The following is a 6,890-nucleotide window of genomic DNA, read 5'->3' on the forward strand; positions in this document are numbered from 1 at the left end:
CAGCACTGCAGTCTCTCTGGAAACCACTCTGGCGGCACCAGACCCTCTCACCAGGATGAAGCTGGATTTACAACTCTGCCGTCCTCTCCATCCTGCTCTATGGTTCGGAAACATGGCCCTTAAACCAGACTCTGGCTGCCAGAATAGATGGCTTTGATAGCAGGGCTCTCAGAACCATCGAAAACATCAGGTGGCCCCAGCGGGTTTCCAACGAGGTGCTTCGAGCCCCCACATGCCAGCCCAAAGCATCCAGCCTGGCCGCGCAACATCGCACCCGCTGGTTCGGTCATGTCCTCCACCTCCCTCCTGACCATCCAACAAGAGCCATCCTTCAATTTGACCCAAAGGCCGCAGGCTGCAAAGGACCATGAGGCAAGCCCCGCACCCGATGGCTCGACGTCATTGCGGGTGACCTCCAACAACATGGAGTTACCATGGAGGACGCAGAGCAGCTGGCACAAGACCACCAGCGATAGAAAACACTGGTTCGCCTGGTTGGCTCAATGCACCGGGACAGGACACCCGCCCCATCGCAGGAGTCCTAGTAGTAGTAGTTCTCTGAGTCAAATATTCCTTTTCTGCAGTGTGATGACCGTGAAAAAATGACAAACTGTATTTTACACCAATAATTGACATGTATTGATAGGATAAGTGGATCAACAGGTATTAAACAGTTCCATCAGTAGGTGGTTTTGGTTACAGGTGGATTTTTGGGTCTTTATTGGTTAGTTGCAACCAAGGTTATTATCGTTAACGAAAACTAATGAAATGACGAAAACTAGAACTGTAAAAACATTTTCGTTAACTGAAATAAATAAAAACTATCATTAAAGAAAAAAAAAAGATAACTAAATGAAACTGTATTGTGTGTTTACAAAACTAACTAAAACGTTTAAAAATTCTGGATAAAATTTCCTTCGTTTTCGTCTTTGTCAATGTCGGATTGATACGAAATCGATTTATTTCCCTTAAGCAATTTTTGCCGCTGGCACCATATGATATTTAAGGGTCTGTCACTTCTTGTCACTTTTGGTTTCCAGTCATCTTCTGGGCACCACTCAACATGGAAACATGGAGACTAAAGTTGGGAGAAAGCAGAAGAGTCCTGTCTGGGATTTATTTGAATTTGACGGTGAAGAAGATAAAAGATATGAAAAACAAAAACTAAACTAAAACTAAGCATTCAGAAAAAAAAAGAAAACTAATAAAAACTAGCAAACCTGCTCTAAAAACTAATTAAAACTAACTGAATTAGAGAAAAAAAAGTCAAAACTGAATAAAACTAAACAATAATGAAAAATCCAAAACTATTATAACCTTGGCTGCCACCGTGCGACTATCAGCTCCCTGGTTTAAAGGACAGCACATTTTTCATTGTCAAATACAAAATAAAACTTTGCATTACAAAATCCTGCACATTTTTAGTATAATAGCACACCACCGTCTTCACTGGAGGGAGACCACCATAAGAGCAACAAGCTGTTTTGGAGTCGACCATCCCCGACCCAATGCCTGACCTGACTTCTGTCCCTCGTCTCCCAAAGCAATATTCTGTGGCTCTAATTGGAATGACTGTGGGCTTATAGCAAAGAATGAGCCAATCAGGATGTCTTCCTCTCCACAGGAGTGGAACTGCATGGCGGTTGTGGAGCTTGTTAAGACAGAGTTACTTGTAGCATCATGGGAACTGCAGCACACAAAAAAATACAGACACCCTATTTATTCCCAACAGTCTGAGCAACATGAAAAAGCAGCAAGTCGAAATGTTATATGGAAAGAGTGTAAGTATTTAGCACCACAGATAGACAGTCTGCAGTTAAGTGTGGGATCCGGAACCTTCCAATTAATGTTACGTGAACATATCAAAGTAAAAACGTCAGGCTGATGGAAGACGAGTCCGACCTCAGGACCTAAGGATACTAAGAAAGCTGGGCATAATAGTGTGTTTGACTGGCATCTGACAGGGCAATTAAAATGGGCTGTCAGACAGAGGGGTCTGTCATTGACAATATTCAGCATCAACCAAGTGAAAACCTCCAGAGATGAAAAATGAAGCCTATGTAGAAAAGTAGAAACCTGTACTTCCTTAAATGGCCACTTGAGGGTGCTTCCAAAACCGAGTAATCCCCTACAGCACAGGTGTCAAACATGTGGTCCGGGGGCCAAATCCGGCCCGCCAAAGGGTCCAGTCCAGCCCTTGGGATGAGTTTGTGAAATGCAAAAATTACACTAAGATATTAACAAGCCTTTTAGTTCAGGTTCCACATTCAGACTAAATGAATCTCAAGTGGCCAGGATTCAGTAAATTACTATCATAATAACAACTCCAAATTTTTGTCTTTGTAAATGTAAATATTTTCATCTATTTACACTAAAACAAAGCATAATTTCACAAAAAAATGTGAATAACCTGAACAAATATGAACAACCTGAAATGTCTTAAGAGAAGTAGAATTTTAACAAGATTCTGCCTGTTACTGAATGTTTTGTGTCTTTGTAGATCCACGGTGATCTGTAAATTATAATGTACATGTGTAAATGATAAACTGAGGCAGAATATTGTTAAAATTACACTTATTTTTTCAGTTTGTTCATGTTATTCACATCTTTTGAAAGGATAGTTTGTAGATGTAAACTTTTTCATAATGTAAATTTACTTTTTTTGCTCTAAAACATAGAGAAAAGTTTGCAGTTAACATTATTTCTATATTATTATGTTATTATTTTACTGCTTCGGCCCACTTCAGATCAAATTTAGCTGAATGTGGCTCCTGAACTAAAATGAGTTTGACACCCCTGCCCTACAGACACCACTGTTAACCCTTTCATGTATGAATTATAAAAAAAAAAAAAACTAGACTTTTTTTTTTAAAGATTTATTTTATTACTCAAAATTAGGCTAAAGTTGAAATGCATTTTGATTTTTTTTTTTTTTTAATAAAATATTTAACCTGCTGAGACCCAGGAAAGAACAAGGTTTGGTTTTTTTTTTTTTAATTAAATAATTGCCTATGTTGGAAACGTCATGATGCAACAGTTTTTTCAGATACATTTTTAAAGATTTTCATGGAATGTCCTTTGCGGTGGACTGTTTAGTTTTTTTTTTTTTTTATAAAGCACTGAAACTCTTGTACACAAACGTGGATAGAAAACCCACAGCTGGGTCTTAGGAGGTTAACTTTATGAGATCACAGATCAGTCCAGATTCTAAAACTAAGATGATCCTTTTTTCATTGTATTGTTTAGAGTCTATACACACTGCCCCCATATGGTTTGGAGAATACTGTCTTCATAACCCTTTGGAAAGTGAACTGAAACTATGTGTCCACAAATGTGGAAGTCATGTATGAAAGGGTTTATCAAAAACAATGTTTACAACCTGGTACAAAAAACAAAGAAAACAAAAGAAGGTTTGGACTCAAATCGAAATTCTTCAGTTTACAATTGTGCTGAATCAAAGCTGTTTCCTTCATTTCTCTGCTGTTAAACATTGGTTCCACTGTTGTTTCACACAGATGCTTATTGTTATGCACATGATGCCAGGATCAACACAACAACAGAAGAGATGAGGGCAAAAAGGCAGAAAATGTCCATATGTTGACTTTTCTACAATGGAACCATCACCTACTCCTTTAAACTGTGAAGCTTTAACACAAACATTATAAATATGAGTCTGTGTTTGTTTCAGTTGTTGTTAGTTCAATGTTCAGTTGGTAGAAGTTAGTACGTTGGATCCAAATGTGTTGAAGACTGACCTGACAGATTGTTTGTAGATGTCATTGGACTGGTTTGGTGTCAGTTTTATATGTACTTTTATCCTATTATTTCTGTATAGATATTGTTTGTGTATCCTTTTACTTTGGTACTTTCTGTGGTTGTTGTTTCATGGTCTGCAGGTTTTCTTCATCCATACCAGCCCCATAGAAGCATCCCCTTCCTCCAGTGTCAGATTGCTGTTCTCACTCTAGACCAGGGCTGTCAAACTCATTTTGGCTCAAGGGCCACATACACCCAAATATGATCAAGTGGACCGGACCAGTACAACAGAGTAAAGTGAAGTAAAATGTAAGTAAAAATGACATTATGAAAGTGTTTACATCGACAAAGTTCCCATAAAAATGTGAGTAACTTGAACAATCTGAAATTTCTTAAGAAAAATAAGTGCAATTTTTACAATGTTAAGCCTCAGTTTATTATTGATAAATGTTCAATACAACTTACAGATCACAGTGGATCTACAAATACACAACACATTTAGTAACAGGCAGAATACTGTTAAAATTGTACACATTTTACTGTAGAAGTTCCAGGTTTTCATATTTGTTCACGTTATTCACATTTTTCATTCCAATCATGTGGACCAGTAAAATAATAGCCTTTAAACTGTTAGAATCTGAGACTAGCAGAACCCAAGTGCGTGTGGTGAACAACAACAGACAGACTCAGACGAGCGTGAATACAATATAAACGTTTATTTGACCATACAACATACTGAAGAAAAGCAAAACTCTGACGTAGGAAAACCAGAGGCGTCACCGAACTGGGAGATAGACACGAACTGAACCAAGGGAACCGGACCTGAAACGCAGCAGAATGTGGTGTTCAAAAACACACAGGGAGAGAAACGCAAGATGGAAACTGAGGGTTGATCCATACGACGGTCTGAACTCAGACACAGACTGAATTAACAACAGACCCAAGCACCAGGAAACCACAATACAAAGTACGCCAAAATGAGAGAGAAGCCACCTTACCAGCATCAGAGCAAAGACGTTCTGGCACACAGCACAGGAGCTGCAGGGCTTATAAGCAGGAGGAGAGCTTGACTGCAGATCAGCTCCTGGTGTGTGCCATTAACTGGTCAATCACAGACAGGGAGGAGAGGGAACAGAAGACACAACCAAACCTAATTAAAAGTGGATCATGACATAAATGATATCAAAAATGGATAAAAATGTGATAAATGTGAACAGAAAGAACAAAAATACCCTCCCCGAAAAGAAAAAAAAAAAAAATCAACAAATAAGAACAAAATATGAAGGCAATGGCTACTGCCACAGTACTGTGGCACGAAATATTGAATCGTCTATTGCCACAGAGCCAATCAAATGTCAGCATTTGTACTAGAGCCAATCGTGGATTCTGTTCCATGAACTCATTATCCTCTTGTTGCCACAGTACTGTGGTTATATAGGTGTATACTTCAGGTCATTCTTATGTGCATTTCTCTACCACAGTACTGTGGCAACTGATGGAAGAGACAACAAATTAGTGATAGTATATAGTATCAAATAGGAATTGTTGTAAATAAAATGCTCTATATGTTGTTTATGGTGTTCCTTGCTCTGTTCAGTCAGTGAGGCTGGAGAAGGTGGGCGGCGCTACATGTTAGATGCAGCAGTGTGCCGTGTTACTGCTCAGTTCTGTGTCAGTTTAGTGTATTGAGTGCTGTGGTCCGAATTCTGCACTCGGAACGTTGTCCCAGTGGCTGATTTATATTAATGTGGGATTTACCTACCAAGACCATTGCCCCCATTTGAAAATCTGCAAGAAACAAAAAGTTACTTTGACCGAGAATCAAATACGAGTCTTACGCATTGCAGTCCAAAATGTTATCTATTGAGCTACACCTCCACTGTCTCTAAATCTGGCCTGTTTGCTGTCTGACTGCCTGGTACTTTTCGGGCTGTAACAAGTTACCAGTCTACACATGATATAACGAGGGCGCTGACTGGTCCTGTGGTAATAGACAAACTGATATTTGTGCCACAGTACTGTGTCAGTAGCCACTTCAATATAGGCATAAATTAAAATTAGAACACAACATGCTCAAAAACTAACAAAAAATTAAGAAACAACAAAATGTTAAAATTGCATTTGGTTCTCTGAAGACATTTCAGGTTGTTCATATTTGTTTGGGTTATATATGTTTTATAGTTAAAGTAAAGTTTGCTAATGTAAAGATTTTCATGGAATTCTACTTTTTTACACTAAAAAAAAGAGAAATATTTGTATTTGTCATTATTATAAGGTACTATGATAGTAGTTTACTAGTCTGATCCACTTCAGATCAGATTGGTCTGTATGTGGAACCTGAACTAACATGATTTTAACACCTTTGATTGTTAATATCTTAAGTGTAATTTTTGCATTTCAACGTAGGCCCCTTGACCTGCGTCATCCATTCTGCCCAAGGTTCTTCTAAGTTAAAGCTAAGGCTATTTAGACGGTAACGATCTGAACCGAAAACACAAAAGTGGCGTTGTGTGTTCACTTTTAATTCTGCGTTTTGACATGCGTTTTGGGGGGAAAATCTGCATGCAGACGGACACGCAAAAGGATGTGAAATTTCCTGTTTATCAATGTGGTATGCTCTCCAGGTGGCATCACCACCATCAAGACCAAACGCCTGCGTAGAACTGAACTACTTCTCTTCCTGTTCTCTCCTAGCGTGAAATACAGTCAAAACAGGAAACAGAACATGGTGAAGCAACGCAAAAACTGACAATTGTCTCTGGACAGATGAGGAGGTGGAGGTATTGCTTTACACCACGTTGGATAAAGCCACAAAAGCACAAGAAAATGGGAGTCCTGCTAGATGAATAATCCGACATGTTGTTTTCCTGTACTGGCATGTGTCTGTGATGTAAACTCTATACCACGAGAAAACGCACTTTTGCCTTTTAAACCCTTTAGACCACAGGTGTCAAACATGCGGCCCGGGGGCCAAAACCGGCCCGCCAAAGGTTCCAATCCAGCCCACAGGATGAACTTGCAAAGTGCAAGTTAGGGCATCAAACTAAAAATAATATCATAATAACCTATAAATAATGACAACACCAATTTTTTCCTTTAATTTAGTGCAAAAAAAATTAAATTATGAAAATGTT

This window comes from Sphaeramia orbicularis, chromosome 9, assembly GCF_902148855.1.
Source record: "Sphaeramia orbicularis chromosome 9, fSphaOr1.1, whole genome shotgun sequence".
NCBI lineage: Eukaryota > Metazoa > Chordata > Actinopteri > Kurtiformes > Apogonidae > Sphaeramia > Sphaeramia orbicularis.